A 22,597-nucleotide genomic window follows, 5' to 3' on the forward strand; every position below is an offset into this window, starting at 1 on the left:
TTAGCTTTAGTATAACCCCAAATTTTTTTCTACCCATGTGAGTATTTTTAAAAGTCCCTCCCCACCACGTAAATCTTTGATTACTAAAAAATGTGAACATTTGTATTTCTTCAGTTTGTTTAATAGAAATAGGCTATCCACCATTTATTGTTTTCTTATCAAAAATGTAGAAAATTAAATCAAAATAAACTTGTTTGTATGTCTATAATCATGAAAAATGCTTCCATTAGTTAATTATCTTGGTCAAAATCAGTATACAAATTCAGTAAGCTCAGTGCTCTACATACAAAAGTAATTTCAAAAGTAATTTGTAATTTAGGTTAGTGTAGTAAAAAGAGCCATTTTTGTGTCATTTTATACCAGTTTGTCTATTTTACTTTGTGTTATAGAGACGCCACCTTAAAAGGAACTGCTTCATAAATCCAAAGTTTTGAGGGGGAAAAAAGAGAGAAAAAAAATCTTAGCTTTCCTTCTAACCTCTACTCTATTATAATGTTTTGCTGTTTGATTGTTTCCATTTGTTTTGATTATTAAACTTCTCTAACTGTAGAATGAGAACATCTAAACACTTGAAAAAATGAAAAAAAAATTAAAAAGAAAGTAAGAAATGGAGTAGGTCGAGGTTTTGTGGTTCTGAAATACTTGAAGCAGTATCTCGATTTGTAACTTTACCCTTTTGGAAAAAAAACTTCTATATTAATCAGAATGTTTCTGGAAGCTGAAAAATCAAGCTTTGTTTGGATATTTGAAACTTTTGGTAGCAGATGTCCTTGGAAAAGGTACCACTTAGCTTAATTAGGGTTTGCTTGCAGACCTGAGGGTCTAGGTTGCTGGGCCAAATGATGTTTATCAGTTCAAACACTGTCACTGGAAGACAGAGAAACTGGGATAAACATCACATACTCATTCTTTTCTGCAATTCATTATAATTCATGTTAGTCACCCTGAAAATAGGAATCACATATAATATTTTTTAAAATGAAAAATATATGCAAGTGGCATGGGAGAGTAGTTTGCTGTTAGTTTCTGAGATTTTTCAATTAGTCAATTTGAAGATCTTTTAAAAAGCTGAAAATTGGGGGCTTTCAGGTTTTTTTTAAAAGGAAAACTAAGTTTTTGGTGACAATATTAAATACCAGTTAACAATAGTTTCTTATCAGGAAATGAATTTTCCACATTTCTGAATCATATAAATTTTAAAGAGGAAAATAGTATGCCTCCTTAAAGGAAAATTGGGGAAAGGGTTACGACATAAAATTGTGACCCTCTGTGTAGGACCTTTCTCAAAGCATTGATCATAGAAACTGGAAAAGTCTTGAGAGATTCAAGGCGTCCATGACTTCATAAGCTGTTAATCTGTATTGTTAGTACAACCTATAATTGATACCTTTTTTTTTTTTTTTTTTTGGTCTTTTTGCCATTTCTTGGGCCGCTGCAGTGGCACATGGAGGTTCCCAGGCTAGGGGTCGAATCGGAGCTGTTGCTGCTAGCCTACGTCAGAGCCACAGCAATGCAACCTCATGGTTCCTAGTTGGATTCGTTAGCCATTGTGCCACGACGGGAACTCCTGATTGATACTTTTCCAAGTTTCCCATCATGAGAACAAATTGTTCTCTTGGATCCCTTTACCTGTCCTCCTCAATGTCATATTTTCTTCTAAGCATCTCCCCTCTGGTGTTTTTTGTGGGATAATAGTTAATATACATTAAAAATATCTTTCCAAATCTGAGGGTTGCAGTGATTAAAAATTTCTAAATCAACTAGCCACTTATCTTTATTATGCTTAAAATTATCAGTAGACACACAGTGGGCATCTAATAAATGCTTTTTTGTTGTTAAACTAAATTGAAAACCCTTTTCAATTTCAGGTTTTCTGAAACATGACTCCACGAATCTTATTATTAATTAATTAGGAGGAAATCAAGCTATTTAAAACATTAGGAAGTGCTTTCATGGATGGATTAAACAAAAATTTTGAAATCATGTGCATTTAATACTCTATGTACTTGAGATGCTAAAAATCATTTTACATACATCTCAGTAGATATGATTCTGGTATACATCGAACAGTAATACCAAAGCTTAGACTGCAGAGTATTTGCCTCATTCTTCTTGGACATAGTGCTGTTACCGAACAATACCTCCTTTCTTCAGAAACACTTCATAACATATGCCACATTGAAAGTGGATTGCGATGCTTGCGGTCAGAGGAACATGGCAAGATTTCAGATAGGAAGGAAAGCATCCTTCTCTCTCCCACTTTTACAAATTACGACCAGTCACACCTTTTCCAAGGATATGTTGGATATGTAAGGCTACCTCCATTCTCTTGTAGTGTGTGTGTGTGTTGGTGTTGTTGCTGCTGCTGTGGGTAAACCAAGGCCATTTAGGTAACATGCTGCTTTTGTTTAGATTGTTTATGCCAGCTGGGAGCAAATATTTAAGAAAGATGCTAAAGGCAAGCTTTCAAGTCATTGTACAGAGACTTGGACTAGAAATTGAAGTTGAATTACTTAGGTAATCAAACGTCCCCATGTTAAAAAAGATTGTGGAAGCACAGTTTTTGTGGTAGGTTATTTCAGAGACAGATCTGCGTAGATCTCTGCTACCGTTTTTCCAATTTCCTACCAAGAGTAAATTGGTTGTGCTCACATTATTGCTCTTTCTCACGTTTCAGTTGGTCTTACCAGAGAAAATGGCTCAATGCTGCAACAATGATTTGGAGAATACCAATTTCTTGATTTAGACAACAGGTTTTTAATTCCTTCTCATCTATTGTTCTGGATGTTTTTTTCTCCTTTATATAAACAGACTAGAACAAAGGACTGTTGTTCTTGACATGCACTGCTGTGCTTGGAACATATATGGGAAAACATAACAAGAAAGGTTTTCTTTTCCAGTTACATATTATACCACTGCCTAACAAAAGTGCTAGCAGCATAAAATGATGCAATAAACCTCTCTAACAGTAGCTGATTTGTATGCAACAATGACCATAAGGGTAACTCTTCAGCAAACCTGAATCTCATATATAATGCATAGCAGTTAATAAATCATAGTAAAATCAGATGGCTGAGAGCCAACAATACCTACCTAGTAATGGAAAGGGGTGGAAAGATTTATAGAGAGACAGATTCTGTCTGGATTTTGCTTTTAAGATGCTCACCAACTGCAGTGGAGTATCTTACACTGTTTCTAACTAGACCAGTATTCTGTTGATTCATTCCATCTCCCTGCCCCCCCTACCCCCACCCCCCACCCCATGAGGGCCTTTTGCAGAAAGCGTCTGCTCTTCTCCTTCTACCACCAGGTGGAGTGTTTGCTACTGAACATTTGAGGTTTTACACTTCAGAAGGTTGGAGTTTGCTTTACAGTTTCAGAACAAAGTGTTCTTAAATGTGCTCATTGTATCTCCCTGCCAAGATCTTGTTGGCTGCTGCATGTGAATCTTAAAAACGCAGAATTTGCAAATTTGTCACATGTCAAGGGAAGGAATATTGAAGACAACATGTGCCATGCAGATCTGAGAGAAGCATTCCCTTCAAATCTGTTTCTGGTTATTAGTAGGTCTTGGCCAATTTCCGGCGCTGACATGGGCTATTGAGATGTGTGGCAAACATGTCACCTTCGAGTTAGAAATATTTGAACCTAGTGAATTATGACCTTTTACAAATTCTTAACATTAAAAAAAATGAAGATAAATTGCTAAGGCAGTGGGTAGTAGAAATTATTAATGCCTCTGTTTGCTTGCCTACATAATTTTCTATCCTAGGCAGACTCAAGTTTTTATTTCAGGTTGTTTTACGTTTACTGCTGGCCTTTGATGGATTGTGGAAAAGAGATCATCTTCCTGAATGTGTAATACTAATGTGCATACTTTCACGATTAAGCAATGTACATCATAGTACCTCTTTAATAATGTGTATTGGAGAGAAGATGGATAAAAGATAGAGCATATAGCAACCTAGCTTTTTTTTTTTTTTCTTGTCTAGTGCATCAGAATTATTTGCCTTCAATTATGACAGCCACAAGATGGCAGTAATTCCTTATTAAATGGCCAGTTGCCTCTGCCCTGAATTGCAAGGTACTGATTAACTCCTGGTTAGGGAGAGGTAGGAAAATTAAGAGAAGAACCTCCTAGGGTTAAGGATGAAAATAAAGTGGTGCAAGTGTAAGAGATAATAGGTAGAGTGAAGTTAATTTTATCTTGATGTTTGGTTTTCAGGTGGCAGAAATTTCTGGTGAAATTCAGGTGAAAGGATGTGTCATCAATCAGAATGATCCTGGTGAAGGTAATATGAAATTACTACTTTGGAATAATCTGGGAATGTGACTAGCTTTATTTCTCTCTACAGTAATTAATTTCCCAGTGACTATAAAGACGTAAGTTTGTTTTGGCAGCTTTAATTCTTGGCTCTCATATGGCAGTGCCTCAGAAATGCACAGCGATTGTCAGCAATAGATAGAGATGTTTCACTGTAAAAACATCCATATGTCCTGAGATAAAATGCTAATTCAAAACAAACTAACTGGAGACAAAAATACATAAAGTGACCAGTGCCTGCCCCAGACCACTCTGTACTTTAAGAATTCGGTGCTGGAGTTCCCGTCCAGCAGTGGTTAACGAATCCGACTAGGAACCATGAGGTTGCGGGTTCGGTCCCTGCCGTTGCTCAGTGGGTTAATGATCCGGCGTTGCCGTGAGCTGTGGTGTAGGTCGCAGACGCGGCTCGGATCCTGTGTTGCTGTGGCTGTGGTGTAGGCCAGTGGCTACAGCTCCGATTCGACCCCTAGCCTGGGAACCTCCACATGCCATGGGAGCGGCCCAAAGAAATAGCAAAAAAAAAAAAAAAAAAAAAAAAAAAAGACCAAAAAAAAAAAAAAAAAAGAATTCAGTGCAGCCTGTATTTCAAAGTAGCTGTGGTGCGAACAGGCACGTAGACCTGAAAGTGAACCTGAAAATAGTGCATTTTCTGTTTATTCTCTACAGATGTTTCCAATTGATAAAGAGAATGAGCTTTATTTTTTGTAAATGTTAGCCAACATGGATAATATATTTAGAAATGGGATATTTAAAAATATTATCAATAAGAATATTTTAAAAATTATGTAAATTAGGTATAACTGCATAATAGTTACAAAGGAGTTAGAGGAAGCAATCGGTCAGAAAGTTATCTGTTGCAGAGATCTAAAAGGTTAAATATGGCAAAATCTGAAAAACAAACATAAAATTAATGTTTTTAATATCCAGCGAATTAGATTAAGTTTTACACTTTCAATGGAGAGTCATTTTTTGTCAGTGGTGTGCAAAGCCTATTTTAACTCTACTTTGTATATATAAACTCTGATTTTCTGCTCTATATTATAATTGATTGTAGCATTTCGGGGTTGTGATGGGATTTCTTCCTGTCTGTGCATGAAAAAAGAAGAGTCAAGAGAGTTATAGGGATAGTTGGACCTTAATATATTATTACCAGTAATATCTAAATGATTAGAACAAAATAATGTTTAGATACATGTTGCTTAATATTTTGATTCAACTTATTTGTAATATGTTTTGCTAGCATAGAGTCAGTAAGTGAAAAGATTCTATTCTGAATTAACTAAAATGGCCATTTTTAGAGCAGTTTAATGAATTTAGTTGAATTTCTTGTTTAAATATAGATGCAGAAGCTAAATTTGATTACCATAAGTATATGATATCTAATGCATGTTTACAACTGTCTGCATGCATATTGAAGCCATTAGAGTATTGCCTCATTTAAGCCGGGATTAAAGCAGATATAGTTATCATAGCAGGAAGACTGGGGATTTTGGTCACATTTTCTTCATCTTGCTAGCTGTTTTTATTTTTTTTTTAATTATTCAGTGAATTTATTAATTTGTAGTTGTACAATGATCATCACAATCCAATTTTATAGGATTTCCATCCCACAACCCGAGCACGTCCCCCCCACCCCCCAAACTGTCTCCATGGAAACCATAAATTTTTCAAAGTCTGTGAGTCAGTATCTGTTCTGCAAAGTTCATTGTGTCCTTTTTTCAAATTCCACATGTCAGTGAAAGCATTTGATGTTGGTGTCTCATTGTCTGACTGACTTCACTCAGCATGATAATTTCTAGGTCCATCCATGTTGCTAAAAATGCCGGTATTTCTTTCCTTTTAATGGCTGAGTAATAGTCCATTGTGTATATGTACCACCTCTTCTTGATCCACCCCTCTGTCGATGGACATTTAGGTTGTTTCCATGTCTTGGCTATTGCAAATAGTGCTGCAATGAACATCGGAGTACATGTGTCTTTTTGAGTCATGGTTTTCTGTGGATAGATGCCCAGGAGTGGGATTGCTGGAGAAAATGGTAGTTCTATTTTTAGTTTTCTGAGGCCTCTCCATACTGTTTTCCACAGTGGTTGCACCAATTTACAATCCCACCAACAGTGTAATACGGTTCCCTTTTCTCCACACCCTCTCCAGCACTTACTGTTTGTAGACTTTTGGATGATGGCCATTTTGGCTGGTGTAAGGTGGTGCCTCATAGTGGTACCATTTGGTTTGCATTTCTCTAATAATGAGTGATGTTGGACATCTTTTCATGTGTTTCTCGGCCATCTGTATATCTTCTTTGGAGAACTGTCTGTTTAGATCTTCTGCCCATTTTTGGATGGGGTTGTTTGTTTTTTTGGTATGGAGCTGCAGAAGGTGTTTATAAATTTTGGAGATTAATCCCTTGTCAGTTGATTCATTTGCAAATATTTTCTTCCATTCTGGGGGTTGTCTTTTCATTTTGTTTAGGGTTTCCTTTGCTGTGCAGAAACTTTTAAGTTTAATTAGGTCCCATTTGTTTATTTTTGTTTTTACTGTCATGACTCTAAGAGGTGGATCTGAGAAGATGTTGCTATCATTGATATTGGAGAGTGTTTGGCCTGTGTTTTCCTCTAAGAGTTTTATAGTATCTGGTCTTCTCTGTTGGTCTTTGATCCATTTTGAGTTTATTTTTGTGTATGATGTTAGGGAGTGTTCTAATTTCATTCTTTTCCATGTGGCTGTCCAGTTTTCCCAGCACCACTTATTGAAGGGGCTGTCCTTTCTCCATTGGACATACTTGCCTCCTTTGTCATGGAATAGTTGGCTGTAGGTGTGTGGGTTTAATTCTGATCTATATTTCTGTCTTTGTGCCAGTACCATACAGCTTTGAGGACTGTTGCTGTATAGTATAGTCTGAAGTCCAGGAGCCTGATTCCTCCAGCTCCGTTTTTCTTTTTCAGGAAAAAGTCTTTGGCTATTCTGGGTCTTTTGTGCTTCCACACAAACTTTAAAATATTTTGTTTGAGTTCTGTGAAAAATGTCCTTGGTAATTTGATAGGGATTGCATTGCATCTGTAGATTGCCTTGGGTAGTATAGTCATTTTGATAATATTGACTCTTCCAATCCAAGAGCATGGTGTATCTTTCCATTTATTTGTGTCATTTTTTATTTCTTTCATCAGTGTCTTAATAGTTTTAAGAGTACAGATCTTTTGTCTCCTTAGGTAGGTTTACTCCTAGGTATTTTATTCTTTTGGATGAGATGGTAAATGGGATTGCATCCCTAATTTCTCTTTCTGATCTTTTGTTGTTTGTATATAGAAATACCATCAATTTCTGTGTATTAATTTTGTATCCTGCGACTTTGCCAAATTCATGGATGAGCTCTAACAGTTTTCTGGTAGTGTCTTTAGGATTCCCTAGGTATAGTATCATATCATCTGCAAAGAGTGATAGTTTTACTTCTTCCTTTCCAATTTGGATTTCTTTTATCTCTTTTACTTCTCCGATTGCTGTGGCTAGGACAGCCAAAACTATGTTGAAGAGTAGTGGCAAGAGCAGACATCCTTGTCTTGTTCCTGATCTCAGTGGGAATTCTCTCAGCTTTTCACCATTGAGAATGATGTTAGCTGTGGGGTTGTCATATATGGCCTTTATTATGGTGAGTTAGGTTCCCTCTATGCCTACTTTCTGAAGGGTTTTTTTTTTTATCAGAAATGGGCATTGTATTTTGTCAAAGGCTTTTTCTGTGTCTATTGAGAGGATCATATGGTTTTTATTCTTCAGTTTGTTAATGTAGTGTATCACACTGATGGATTTGCGGATATTGAAGAACCCTTGCATCCCTGGGATAAATCCCACTTGATCATGATGTACAATCCTTTTAATGTATTGCTGCATGTGGTTTGCTAGTATTTTGTTGAGGATTTTTGCATCAATGTTCATCAGTGAAATTGGCCTGTAGTTTTCTTTTTTTTGTAGTATCTTTGTCTGGTTTTGGTATCAGGGTGATGGTGGCCTCATAAAATGAGTTTGGGAGTGTCCCTACCTCTGCCATCTTTTGGAAGAGTTTCAGAAGGAGAGGTGTTAACTCTTCTCTAAATGTTTGATAGAATTCGCCTGCGAAGCCATCTGGTCCTGGACTTTTGTTTGTTGGAAGTTTTTTAATTACAGTTTCAATTTCAGCTCTTGCAATTTGTCTGTTCATCTTTCCTATTTCCTCTTGCTTTAGTCTTGGAAGATTGTACCTTTCTAAGAGTTTGTCCATTTCTTCTAGGTTTTCCATTTTATTGGCGTATAGTTGCATATAGTAGTCTCTTAACGGTCCTTCATATTTCTGTGACGTCCATAGTTACTTCTCCTTTTTCATTTCTAATTTTATCGATTTGAGTCCCCTCTCTTTTTTCTTGATAAGTCTGGCTAAGGGTTTATCAATTTTGTTGATCTTTTCAGTGAACCAGCTTTTCATTTCATTGATTTTTTCTATGGTTTTCTTAATTTCTATTTCTGCTATGATCTTTATGATTTCTTTCCTTCTACTAACTTTAGGTCTTGTCTGTTCTTCTCTCTCAAGCTACTTTAGATGTAAGGTTAGCTTGTTTATTTGAGCTTTTTCTTGTTTCCAGAGGTGGGTTTGTATTGCTATAAACTTTGCTCTTAGAAGAGCTTCTGCTACATCCCATAGGTTTTGGAGTGTTGTATCTTTGTTGTCATTTGCTTCTAAGTATTTTTTAATTTCCTCTTTGATTTCTTCAGTGATCCATTGGTTGTTTAGTAGCATGTTGTTTAGTCTCCTGTATTTTTTTTTTTTTTGCAGTTTTTTTTGCAGTTTTTTTCCTTGTTGATTTCCAGTTGTATAGTGTTGTGGCCAGAAAAGATGCTTGATATGATTTCAGTTTTCTTAAAGTTACTGAGGTTTGGTTTGTAGCCCAGGATGTGATCAGTCTTAGAGAATGTTCCATGTGCACTTGAGAAGAATGTGTATTCTCTTGCTTTTGGATGGAATGTCCTATAAATATCTATGAAGTCCATCTGGTTTAATGCATCATTCAGGGTCTGTGTTTCCATATTGATTTTCTGTCTGAATGATCTGTCCATTGCTGTAAGTGGGGTGTTAAAGTCCCCACTATTATTGTATTATTTTCAATTTCTCCTTTTAAGGTTTTTAGCAGTTGCCTTATATATTGTGGTGAACCTGTGTTGGGTGTGTAGATATTTAAAATTGTTATATCATCTTCTTGGATTGATCCTTTGATCATTATGTAATGTCCTTCCTTGTCCCTTAAAATATTCTTCATTTTAAAGTCTATTTTGTCTGATATGAGTATTGCTACTCCAGCTTTCTTTTGATTCCCGTTTGTGTGGAATATTTTCTTCCATCCTCTCACTTTCAATTTGTATGTGTCCCTAAAAGTGAAAGGGTCTCTTAAAGATAGCATATATATGGGTCTTGTTTTCTTATCCATTAGGCCAGTCTATGTCTTTTGGTTGTGGCATTTATTCCATTAACATTTAAGGGAATTATTGATATGTATGTTCTTATTGCCATTTTATTAATTGATTTGGATTTGGTTTTGTTGCTCTTTTTCTTCCCTTCTTCTCTTGTTCTCTCCTCTTGTGGTTTGATGACTATCTTTAGTGTTGTATTTGAGTTGATTTTTCTTATTTGTGTGTGTATCAATTGTAGTTTTTTGGTTTGCAGTTATTCTGAAGTTTTGATATGAGTCCATATATATCCAAGATTGTTTTAAGTTGTTGGTCTCTTCCAGTGTCCTGCGTTTGTATCCTCCTCTTTTCATGATTTCTGATTTTGGTTGCATAATTGTGTGTGGATGATTTCGTACCTTTACTGTATATATACCTTTACTGGTGAGCCTTGTCATTTGTGGTATTTTTGTTTCCTGTTGCAGCCTTTTCTTTTCTGCCTAGAGAAGTTCCTTTCGTATTTGTTGTAAAACTGGTTTAGTGGTGCTGAATTCTCTTAGCTTTTGCTTATCTGTGAAGCTTTTGATTTCTCCTTCGAATCTGAATGAGAGCCTTGCTGGGTAAAGTAATCTTGGTTGCAGGTTTTTTTCCTTTCATCACATTAAGTCTATCATGCCACTCCCTTCTGGCCTGCAGAGTTTCTGCTGAAAAATCTGCTGATAACCTTATTAGGGTTCCCTTGTATGTTACTTGTTTCTTTTCCCTAGCTGCTTTCAAGATTTTCTCTTTGTCTTCAATTTTGGTCAGTTTGATTAATATGTGTCTTGGGGTGTTCCTCCTTGGGTTTATTTTATATGGTACTCGTTGTGCTTCCTGGATTTGAGTGAGTGGTTCCTTTCCCATGTTGGGGAAGTTTCCAGCTATTATCTCTTGGAATATTTTTTCTGTCTCCTTCTTTCTCTCTTCTCCTTCTGGCACCCTTATAATATGGATGTTGGTGTGTTTAACATTGTCCCAGGGTTCTCTGAGACTCTCTTCATTTGTTTTCAATCTTTTTTCTCTTTTCTGTTCCACATCTGTAATTTCCACTAATCTGTCCTCCACCTCACTTATTTGTTCTTCTGCCTCCCGTTTTCTGCTGTTGGCTGCTTCTAATGAATTTTTTATTTCAGTTATTGTATTTTGCATCTCTTCTTGTTTAAGTTTTATATCTTGTATCTCTTTGGTCAGTGTTTCCTGTAAGTTATCCATCTTTGCCTCCAGTTTATTTCCAATGTCTTGCATCATCTTCAGCATCAATCTAAAGTCTTTTTCCTGGAGGCTGAGAATCTCCTGATCACTTAGCTGTTTTTTGGCGGTTTTTTCTTTCTCCCTTATCTGAGTAATAGTTCTCTGTCTTTTCATTTTTATAGGTTTTTGGTGTGGTGACCTTTTTACAGAAAATAGAGTTGTAGCCTCTCTTACTTCTGGTGCCTGCCCCTCTTGTGGCTGAGGTTGGTATGGGGGCTTGCTGTAGGCTTCCTGATGGGAAGGACTGATGCCTGCCCACTGGTAGGTGTAGGTGATTCCTATCCCTCTGGTGGGTGGGGCTTTGTCTCTGGTTGAGATTAGAGGCGGCTGTGTGCCAGGGGTGGGGGGGGAGACTTTAGGCAGCCTGTTTACTGAGGGGCGGGGCTGTGATCCCACCTGGATTGTTGTTTTCCCTGGGGCTTCTCAGAGCTTATGGGGGGGGGCAGATTTCCCAAAATGGCCACCTCCAGAGAAAGGCACACTGCTGATTATTCCCAAGAGCTTTGCTTCCAATGTCCTTCCCCCACAACAAGCCACATTCACCCCTGTTTTCGCAGGAAGTCCTTCAAGAACTGCAGTCAGATTTGACCCAGATTCCCATGGAGACTTTGCTTTGCCCTGGGACTCAGTGCATGTGAGAGTCTGTGTGCGCCTTTTAAGAATGGGGTCTCCATTTCCCCCAGTCCCATAGTGCTCCTTTGCACAAGCCCCACTGGCCTTCAATGCCAGATGCTCTGGAGGCTCTTTCTCACAGTGCCAGGTCCCCCCACACGTTGGAGTTTGATGTGGGGCTCAGAACTCTCACTCCTGTAGATGAGTCTCTGTGACCCAGTTAGTTTCTAGTCTGTGGGACTTCCCACCTGGGAGGTATGGGGTTGCTTATATCATGTAATCGCCCCTCTTACCTCTTGATGTGGCCTCCTCTTTGTCTTCTGGGGTAGGATATCTTTTTGAAAGTTTCCAGTCCTTTTGGTTGAAGACTTCTCAGCATTTGGTTGTACATTTTGTTATCTTCAGGGGAGAAGTTGAGCTCCAGTCCTATTCTGCCATCTTAATCCCCTCTGGTACCTGTGTTTGAAGTAGAAAGACCATACTTAGAGTAAGAAAGAGAAGAGAGTGGTTGAGCAAATCTGTTTCTTTTATCCGTCTGTTTATTATAAGCTTTGATTTATGTATGGAATAACAATATTGTAGAACCTATCTTTGAAAACTGTGTACAAGAAAAACAAATTTCTTCTGAGAAATGGACACTTCTCAAGCTGTGAAACTTTTAGACAGGAGAGAATAAAGACTTGTAATCCCTAGATGTTTTTTCTCAAAAATCCTTATGTTATAATCAACAAAGCCTTTAAAATATGATTAGATTTTAACTTGGCAGACTATGGATATTCCCTAGTCAACCAGGAAATCATGTTCAAAAATATTACTTATTATGAAGTAAGGAAATTTCATAGCATATGGATTTGCATAGCCAACACTTGCGCTTGAGTATGAGTAGCAAAGTGCAATATTGTTGAGCAATTATTTTTTTAAAAATATAGGCAGAAAATATACAGCTGCATAAGACATCTTGTATTTGTGTCTCATCTCAACAATTTGGCACCCATCTACAGACAAAAGTGCCTTTTGGGGAGCTGTGGGATATAGTATCATATGCCAAGGAGTCTTGCCCAGCCAAGTGTTGGGTAATAGGTATACAGACCTGTGTCCCAGCTGTGGACCCTAGAGTGATCTCTGGGCTGCATTCTGGAAGCCACTGGAGAAGACTGTCTTAGACAGCCACTCACAAATGAGAGAGCCTTTGTGGAAGTTCAGGTTTCCAGTGAAGAGATTATACTGAACACATGATCTACAATTTACCTGTTAAAGAATTCAAAATATCTGTTTTATGAAAACTCAATGAGTTACAAGAAGATATGGAAATCTCACTCCCCCAAAAGCTAAATATATGATGTGCTAAATGTGTTAATTAACTTGATGGGAGAGTTCTTTCACAATATATGCATATACTAAATCAATATGATGTACACTTTAAATATTTTACAATTTCATATGTAAATTTATACCTCAATAAAGCTGAATTTTTTCAATTAAAAATCAAAATACAGAAAAACAGTTCAACAAAATCAGGAAAACAATACACAGACAAAATGAGAAGTTTAACAAAGACATAAAGTAAAGGAATCTAATAGAATTTCTAGAGCTGAAGAACAGTGTATGAAATGAAAATTACAATAGAGGGCATCAGCAGTAGAATAGATCAAGTAGAAGAAAAAAATCTGTTATAAGACAAGAACTCGGAAATGATACAGTCATAGAACAAAGAAAAAGAACTGAAAAGAATGAAGAAAGCCTCTATAATCCATGTAATGCTAGAGAAAGAAACCATTTGCAAGTTGTTGGAGTTCCAGAAAAAGAAACGAGGGAGAAGAAATATAAAGAAATAATGCCTTGTTTATTATTTCTTTAAATAAAATTTCATCTATAAAAATAATAAATTCTGAGGATCTGATGTATAGTGCAGTGAGTACAGTTAATAATGAAGTATTGTGTACTTGAAAGCTGCTGAATGTAGATCTTAAGCATTCTCACCACATACATGAGTTAATTATGTTACCTATGTAAGGTGAAGGGTGTTTAATTATCTTGGTCTTGGTAATCATTCTTCACTGAATATGTATATCAAATCATCACATTTTGCACTTCACATATATGTATTTGTTAATTATTCCACAATAAAGTTTTTATAAAAGTATACTTTTCTGGCCATAAAATTTAACAAAAGCAAAAGAGCAATAGTGAATATTATTACATATTGCCTAAGATTTTCCAAAAAATATGTTATTAGAGAAAATATATATTTTGGGGAATTTTCTCAGGGGTAGCTTTTTCTTTTAAGCTGAGAAAATTTTTCAAATTATTAGATATTTTACTGAAGTTATACTGAAATAACTTAATTTTTCTCTGTTGAATTATATATCCATATAAATATATGCTGGCCACAAAATTCATATTTGTACCTACACATATGACATTAGAATAAACTTTATGTGATGTCCTTATTTACATGAGTTTTCAGAAATTCTCATCCAAATTAAAGGGTGAAATAGAAACAATGATATAAATAAACCAAAAAAATTATTATATTTTGACTCATCTTGTTTTTTTCCCCTAATTTCTCTAAACTGTCCATGGGACAACAAGATTATCACCACTTGAAGCACACACATTTTTATATATATATATAAACATTCACACAAACCTAAAGAGAATTATGTAGATTAGATAGAGCCTACATAATTTTGATATTTTATATGATGAGTTATTTTCAGTTTATATAATTAACTCAGTAAAATTAACAGTTTTCTGGTAAGATACTGGTTTGAAGGATTTAATTACAGCTAGTTAGAATAATGTTTTCAAGCAAGTTACATCTTTATTCATTTACTTTCATCTCCTGTCTTCATTAATCTTCAAATTAGTAGGCACTAAGTGTGAAATCCTGGGAAGACCATCAACCAGGTATTTAGGACATGAGGCATACCAGACAGACCTCTTTTCTTCCTCATTTACTCACTCAATATTTATCAGGCACATTTTATATATACACTTATCCAGGAATTTAGAACATACTAGTGAACAAAATACAAAAGGTTACTGACTTTGTAACACTTTTATTATAATTGTAGAAGACAAACAATAAGTAACAGACGTGATGAATGATTAAATTATATAGAGTGATATTAGGTGACAAGAGCTAAGAGGAAAAATTTAAAAAAATATAATAAGATGAGGGGCATTGGAAATATGGGCATAAGAATGGAGTCTAAAGTCCTGCATCTTATTGAAGAAGATGCGAATGTAGGCTTTTAGTTCAAGAATTAGTGGGAAAAGCATTAACATAATTGCAGAAATAATAATATAATTATAGTAACTACTCAGGAGGTAAAGCACAGGGCATGATCGTGTTCCTATCCTGGAAGGTCAGGGAAAGCTCTCCTAGGTAATTGGCATTTCAGCTGAGACTTGAAGGATGAGACCTGAGGTGATGTTGAATTTTATTGTTTAGCACTCTGGTCTCCTGCCCCAACTTGGAATATTCTGGGGTCAGGGGGTAAGTATCACTGGACTGCTTGCTACTAGGAATAAGTCAGCCTTATAACTTTAGTTTTGTAACATGAAAGAGAAAACAAATGTAATTCCAAATCTTCCAGTGCTGTTCCCCAAAAGCCATTTAGTATAGTCTAGAAAACTTTGAGGCTTGGGTTTGCGTTGGATTATCGCCAGGCAAATGTGGGAGAAGTTTTCTGCTAGCCAGATAAAGGCTGCTTTATCCCTGTTCTCACTGGGCTGACAAGGGAAGGATTTGTAGGTGCTGCATAGGTTCTTGAGGGGAAGGTCAAGAAGGAAAGAAGTTGGTGAACTAAAGGAATCATTACTAACATGAACCGTTCCTTTCCCTCAAACTCTGGCTTTTATCAGATAGAGACTAATGATCAAGTAGATCATCCTTCCAACTTTGCTGTAACCCCTCCTTATAGTAAGATACTTAAAGAACAGATATTGAAACAATATTCTACAAAATGAAACTGCATATGCCATTGCTTTGGAGATAATGAGTAGGATGGGTGTGATGAGTAGGATGGGTGTGGATAAATAAAGATCTTTGGAAATGGGGTAACACGTCAAGAGTTACAGTGTGTCCAGGTATAGTTTTCTAGACTAAGTAGGAGAGGAAACCACCTAAAAGAAGTGTGGTAAGAAGGTCCAGGAAGCACTAGGAATTTTACAGGGATCTCATATAGAAGTGCTCCTGAATGGGGTCAGCAAATAAAGATGGAGGAGGTTGGAGAAAGCAGCAAAGGGTTTGTGTGGAAGGAGATTTTTTTAATCCCCTCAGCAGCTGTCGGATATCAAATACTTCTTTCTTCTTCCTTTCTTTCTATTGTTCTTTTCTCCTTACTCTTCTTCACTTCTTTTTCTTTGTCCTTTTCTTGTAGGAGAAATTAAGGAGAGGCTGGAAGCTCTCAGCTTGATGACTTGAGTGGGTTAAATGGAAGAGATTGTATACATCAGCATAGGGTGACATGGCTGCCATCTAACAATGCATGGCTGCACTCCGTCCAAAGGGTTGATGGCCTGCAGAAGCCACAGAGGAGACAGCAGGCTAGCTACCTACTTAGTAGCAGTTCTAGTGCCCTAGGTAATACTGCAAAACACAGTTCCTCCTCAGCCTCAAATATATTCTGAATCTCTTTTGTCCCCTATATCTTCTATCCTAAATTCTCATATACTCAATATACTTCCTGATTTGAATGATAGGGCCACTATATGCTGTCTCTGTGGCCTTGGATATATTTCATTTATCTGGATCTCTATTTCCTCGCTTTAAAATGTGAATAAAAGTACCTAAGTCATAGTCATGGGAACTAAATAAACTAATGTAAATAACTTACATGGTACTAAATGCTTCAAAATGTTAATTCTATTATTATTACTATGTCCATTATTTACTCATGTTGCATTTTGCCTGTATGACATTCAAAGCATGCACTTAACGGTATATTAGGCACCGTGTTAGAGGATGCAGAGATGAGTGAGACACAGCCTAGCCTCAAAAGTATCTTAGCATAATGCAGGAAAGTTGCAATGGAATACAGTAATTTTTTTAATAGATGAAGTCACAGGACTTTGGGTGTACAGAGTAATAATTACTACTAGGCCTAATTCACTCCATGCCAATCTTGTTCACCTATTCAGTCTCTTCTTGTGCTGTTCTCCAAGATATTACTTTTTTCATTATTTCTCATCTGAGACCTTTAAAACGATCTCACTTTTATTGGAATTCCCCTTTCCTTATATCCACAACTCCTCTACCTCCTCACACACATCCATTGCAAGTGCATCTCATACCTCAAGTCCCCAAGTAGGGATTTCCTGCCCTCCAATCCATCATAGTTGATCATTTTCTTGTTTGCACCCCAGTTAGTAATAAGTCTGTTATTATTTTATCTTACAAATTAGGTTGCAGCTATTTGTTTACCTTGTTGTGTCCCCTCCACTAGATGGAAACCTCCTTGAAAATGGATCTTAGGCATTCCCATAGTGGCTCAGCAGTAAGGAACCTGACTAGTATCCATGAGGACATGGGTTCAATCCCTGGCCTTGCTCAGTGGGTTAAAGATCCGGTGTTTCTGTGAGCTATGGTGTAGGCTGGCAGCTGTGCTCCAATTCAACCCTTAGCCTGGGAACTTCCATATGCCATGGTGTGGCCCTAAAAAGACAAAAAAAAAAAAAAAAAAAAAAAAAAAAGAAAAAAGAAAAAAGAAAGAAAAAAAATGGATATTAGGCCTTATTTATTCTTCCATACTTATAACACAAAATCTTAAATCTGTTACATGGTAAGCTTTCAATGATGCTTCAAAATTAGCTAAATGTTGAAGTTACTTTCCTTTGAAATACTTCATGCTTTATAGGTGACCTATTCTTATCTTACTGTACCTCATATTCAGAACTGCCATTTATTGTTAATGAGCTCTCGTTTTATTAATTGTTATTATGTATTAACAACTAACAAGATTTCTCCTTATGGACTATACTGATGTCCAAAACCAACCCATTCCTGGGAATTTGTTCAGAGAATGGGAACCTATAGCCATTGTTTCAAACGAGACATATCAATCCACTTAAAGTCCTAAAACACTCAACTACTTACATAATTTCTCATCATTTTCTGCATAATATAAAACATATGGAAGATCAATGACCAAAATTATTTAACACAATAAACTCTTTAATGCATATGTTTTATGTAACCTACGGTAATACTGTTTAGTATTAGATGACAATTATGTTTTACTTCTGCCTTGCAATAAAGAAGGAAGTGAATAATTTACTCATCATTTTCAAATAACAGTTTTTTTAGTTTTCAACTCTTATAAAATATAGTTATTTCTGGATTTCTTAAGTTAACTGAATTGTTTTCAGCTATAGTGAATGCCCAGATCCCCTTTGCTAGTGGGAATATGTGCTGCTATCAGTCATGACTGTGCTTCTTCTTGGGAATTGCCAGAGGTCTCAGGGGACTAATCTCTTACAAGGTTATAGCCCTTCCCAGCTTCAGCTTGTGTCTGCTCATTGGCTGATAGGGGGATAAAAATGTCTGAATCACTTGGTTCAGTTTGAGACAACTCCGAAGGATCACCTCAACTCCAGAGTTTGCAGGATTGGTTGAAACATCGGTTTTTTGAAACACTGAGTACTTTAGACCACCATTGGTGATGAACCAAGATGGGATACTGAGGATATTGCACTAGCTGGTGAGGTATGAGAAAAATGGTAATTATTATTAGGAATATGAAGTTGTAAGGCTGTTGTAGAGTATTGAAAGGGGTAATGACAGGCTTGGGCTGATGAATCACCGGTTTGTGAAAGCCAGAGGGCCTCCTTGGCAGCACTGAAGGAAACGTGTTGCATCTCTGTGGCTAAGAGCAGAAAGAATTAAATCTTTAAGATTTAATTCTAAGAGTAATGGAGCTTCAGAAAAGGTTGAGTTCTTAGCTCCAGCATGCCTCCTATGCCAAGAGCAGGACTTTAATAGGGAAGGAATGGAGTCCTGAGACTTTGAATGGGGTATTCTGGGAAGATGCAGTTGAGAACCTTGAATTCTCAATACCCTTAAATCTACTGAGCCTGTAGAAGTGTCTCTTCTATAAGAAATCCTTATTCAAAGACCAGTGAAAAAGCCTCAACTGACAACAGCCTCATAAGACAACAGTTGACCCTCCCTTCCTGTCAATAATGGAAGAAGCAAAAATCCAAGTCTAGCATAGCTCTGTTGGGGATGTGCTGTGCCTAGTAAGGGCAGAGTGGGATTCTTGCCAAAGGAGCTGCAGTGTGTGGTTAATACACATCAACAGGAATCAAGGGACTTGGTCCCGAGAGTGCTGGGTCAAAGCCAGAGATATGTTAAATAGTGGAGAGTTTATCAATGTGGAAACATTCTCCTTTGGAATAGGATTTAACACTTAGGCATCAACCTTGAGTATGGTGTTAACAAGTAGCTAAAATATCTCTTGGAAGATTGAGGTGGATTGGACAGGGCCTCAAACAAACATTGAGCCACATTAATTGAAGTAGAAAGGCTGGAATTACTTCAGCCGGTGGTAGAGGATAGGTTCAGTAGGCTCACAGGAGTGGGCATGGTATAGTGGGTTTACCATGAGGAAACTCTAACAAAAGTAAATGGGGAGCCAAAAAATGGATTGGCTTAATTTATTTACATAGCAGAAATCAAGAATGGATGATCAGGAGGCTGAAGCCAGTCAACTCAACAAAAACTGCCCAGCCAACCAGTTATCAGACCTAGAACCCACAGACTGAAGGGAAGTTACCTATGAGGAAGGGGTGAGAAAGAGATATTGTAGAGGTGAAAGCCAAGTGAACATGCAACCATCCATCCAAGATCATTAGTCAAAAAACAATACTGAATCCTATGGAGGAAGGACAGATTACTGCTACATAAACAATTAAAGAATCTCAGACTTAAACAGGATGATGATCTCTGTTATATGTCTGAGTTATCAGTCTGATACTCCTTTATCACCTGGGATTGTGGTAGTTGACTGTGGACTAACACAAATTTAATTGGGCAGTAGCTGTAATTATTGCTACTGTGCCTAATGTGCTATTTTTGCCAAAGCAGATTAACATAGTTTCAGGTATACAGTATATGGCCATTTATTTGGCAAATACTTCTTGCTACATTTATTTAGAGGAGAATCAAAAGGAATTGGCACTCACATGGGGTTAGCAAACGTAGTAAACGTGAAGATCTTCCCCCAGGGCTTTGTTAACTCCGGTGTCCTCTGTCATAATATAGTGCAAAGGGTATTGGATCATCTGGAAAATTTGAAGATGAAAACACTGGTCCATAGTATTTATAACACTTTACTAATTTGATAAAATAAGCAAGAAATGACAAGTATGTTAGAGGTCTTGATAAGAAGCAAGTTCTACAGGATATGGAAGATAACTCTACAAAGATTCAGGAACCTGTATTTGATGAAGTTTCTACTGACCAAATGGTCTTGTACATACCGGGCTATCCTCTCCAAAATAAAGGACAAATTATCATGCCTTTTTCCTTCCACACTAGGGAAGCTCAGTACTTAACAGCTCTTTCTGGATTTGAGGAATAATATTCTACACTTAGGAATACTATCCCAAGCTGCATCCTGTGAGCCACAAATACTTGTCAACTTTGGGTGGTACTGAGAGTAGGATGCTGTACATCTGAAACTAATATAATATTGCAAATCAGCTATATTTAAAACATTTAAAAAACTTGCTGAACCATTTTCTTTTATTTGTTTAATATCTCTTCTGTGATGAAAGATTTCTGATGGATAATACAAAAATTTTCACATATTATACCTATTCACATATGTATATCAACATGCCAGACTTCCTTTTAAACTTATTATCAAAGAATTGGTATATTTCCCTCTGTAATGTTTTCTTGTTGCTTATATAATTTATACATAATTTGTATCTCTTAATCCTACCCTCTTATCTTGCCCCCTCCCCACATCCCACTGGTATCCACCGGTTTGTTTCCTGTAATTGCGAGTCTGTTTCTGTTTTGTTATATACATCCACTTGTTTTATTTTTTTAGATTCCACATATAAGTGATATCATTTAGCATTTTTCTTTCTCTGTCTGATTTATTGCACTAAGCATAATACTCTCTAGATCTACCCAGTTGTTGCAAATGGGAGAATTTCATTCCTTTTTATGGCTGAGTACCACATCTTGTTTCTCTGTTCATCTGTGGATGGACACACAAGTTGCTTCCATAGTCCAGCTATAGTGAAGAGTGCTACTATGAACATCAAAGTGAATATTTCTTTTCAAATTGGTATTTTTGTGTATTTAGCCATATATCCAGGAATGTAACTACTGGATCATTTGGTAGTTCTATGTTTAATTTTTGAGGAACCTCCACACTGTTTTCCATAGAGGCTAAGCCAGTTTACATTCCCACTAACAGTATACCAGGGTTCCCTTTTCTCTATATCTTCACTGAGACTTGTTATTTGTAGACTTTTATGCAAAGAAAAACCCAATCTCATATATGCATAAAAATACCCAGGAATAAACTTGACCAAGGAGATGAAAGACCTATACTCTGAAAACTGTAAACATTGGATGAAGGAAATAAGATAATACAAAGAAGTGGGAATATATACAAAAGTAGAAAGATACCCTGTTTTCTTGCATCGTAAGAATTAATATTGTTAAAGGTCCATGTTTTCTAAAGTAATTTATAGATTTACTGTAACCTCTATCAAATTATCCATGACATTTTTCATAGAATGACAATAAATAATCTTAAAATTTATATGGTACCATGAAGGACACCAAAGAGTCAAAGCAATCTTAAGAAAAAAAGAACAAAGCTGGAGATATCATTCTCACTGACTTCAGACTATATTACAAAGCCATAGTAATCAATACAGCATGGTAAGGCACAAAAACAGACATGTGGATCAATGAAACAGAGTAGAGAGCCTAGAAATAAACCCATGCACATATGGCCCATTAAATCTATGACAAAAGAGACAAGAATATACAGTGGAGAAAAGACATTCTCTTTAATAAGTAGTTCTGGGAAAACTGGACAGCTACATATAAAATAAGATTAGAACATTTTCTCATACCATATACAAAAATAAACTCAAAAATGGATTAAAGACCTAACTGCAAGATCTGAAACAGTAAAACTTTTAGAAGACATATGTTCTTAGTTAAGCAAGATGATACAACCAGTTAATGACACTGTTAAATTTTGACCTGGAATTTTAGAGTTAAATAATTTTATATTCATTAATTTATTTATTTATTCATCAAATATATATTCATTCCTGACTGCATACTAGTACCTTCTACTAGCATAGGTAAACAAGGAGAACAGGGTCCTTGGGCTCATGGAGTTTACCGGCAAGGTCTAGAAGCTCAGTGGACAATGAAGCAAGCAGTTAGAATGAAATCTGCTATATGTTTGATAGGATGATATGATGACTACTATTCATATCTTTTGTAGTCTGAAATCAATATTATAATAAATTGTTAGCTAAATTCCAGTGGAATAATATTTCCTATTTTATTTTAGTTTACAACTGATAACTTTAGATAATATCAAAACTGTGATCTCCTACATTTTTTATTTTTTCTTTATCATATCTGTTCCCCATAATTGTAGAAATGCTTCAGGATAATCTTTTATTTTATATTTTGTAGCTTGGTGTATATTTTTAAAATAGGCTTTCACAAAAGATTACCATACTCTATGATTTCTACTAAATTTTTCATTCAAGGCTCAGTTCAAAAGATACCTCCTTTAGAACTTCCCCTTTGTCATCCAAAGAACCTTCTTAATTCTACAAGCTTACCTCTGTGTAAATGTCCTTTGTATAATCTATTGATACATTGTGACCTATGTATACATTTGTCATAATTGTTTCTTTTAATCTTCAAAGGCAAAAACTGAATTTCTTGTCTAGCCTTTGGACATT

The 22,597-nt window shown here is 36.3% G+C and overlaps 1 long non-coding RNA gene across 16 annotated transcripts in view; it reads left to right on the forward strand.

The window, feature by feature from the left end:
* The window catches only part of LOC102158976 (uncharacterized), a 928,007-nt gene that overhangs the window by 457,808 nt on the left and 447,602 nt on the right, over window positions 1-22,597 (forward strand). For all 16 annotated transcript variants that reach the window (XR_014813165.1, XR_002346438.2, XR_014813169.1 and 13 more), the window contains one exon: window positions 4,226-4,292. This is a non-coding gene — a long non-coding RNA (uncharacterized LOC102158976). The remainder of the gene's footprint in view (window positions 1-4,225; window positions 4,293-22,597) is intronic.

This window comes from Sus scrofa, chromosome 8 (genome assembly GCF_054392235.1).
Source record: "Sus scrofa isolate SSC_HxYL_T2T_F1_AM1 chromosome 8, Sscrofa_HxYL_maternal_Yorkshire_Landrace_v2.0, whole genome shotgun sequence".
Classification (NCBI taxonomy): Eukaryota; Metazoa; Chordata; class Mammalia; order Artiodactyla; family Suidae; genus Sus; species Sus scrofa.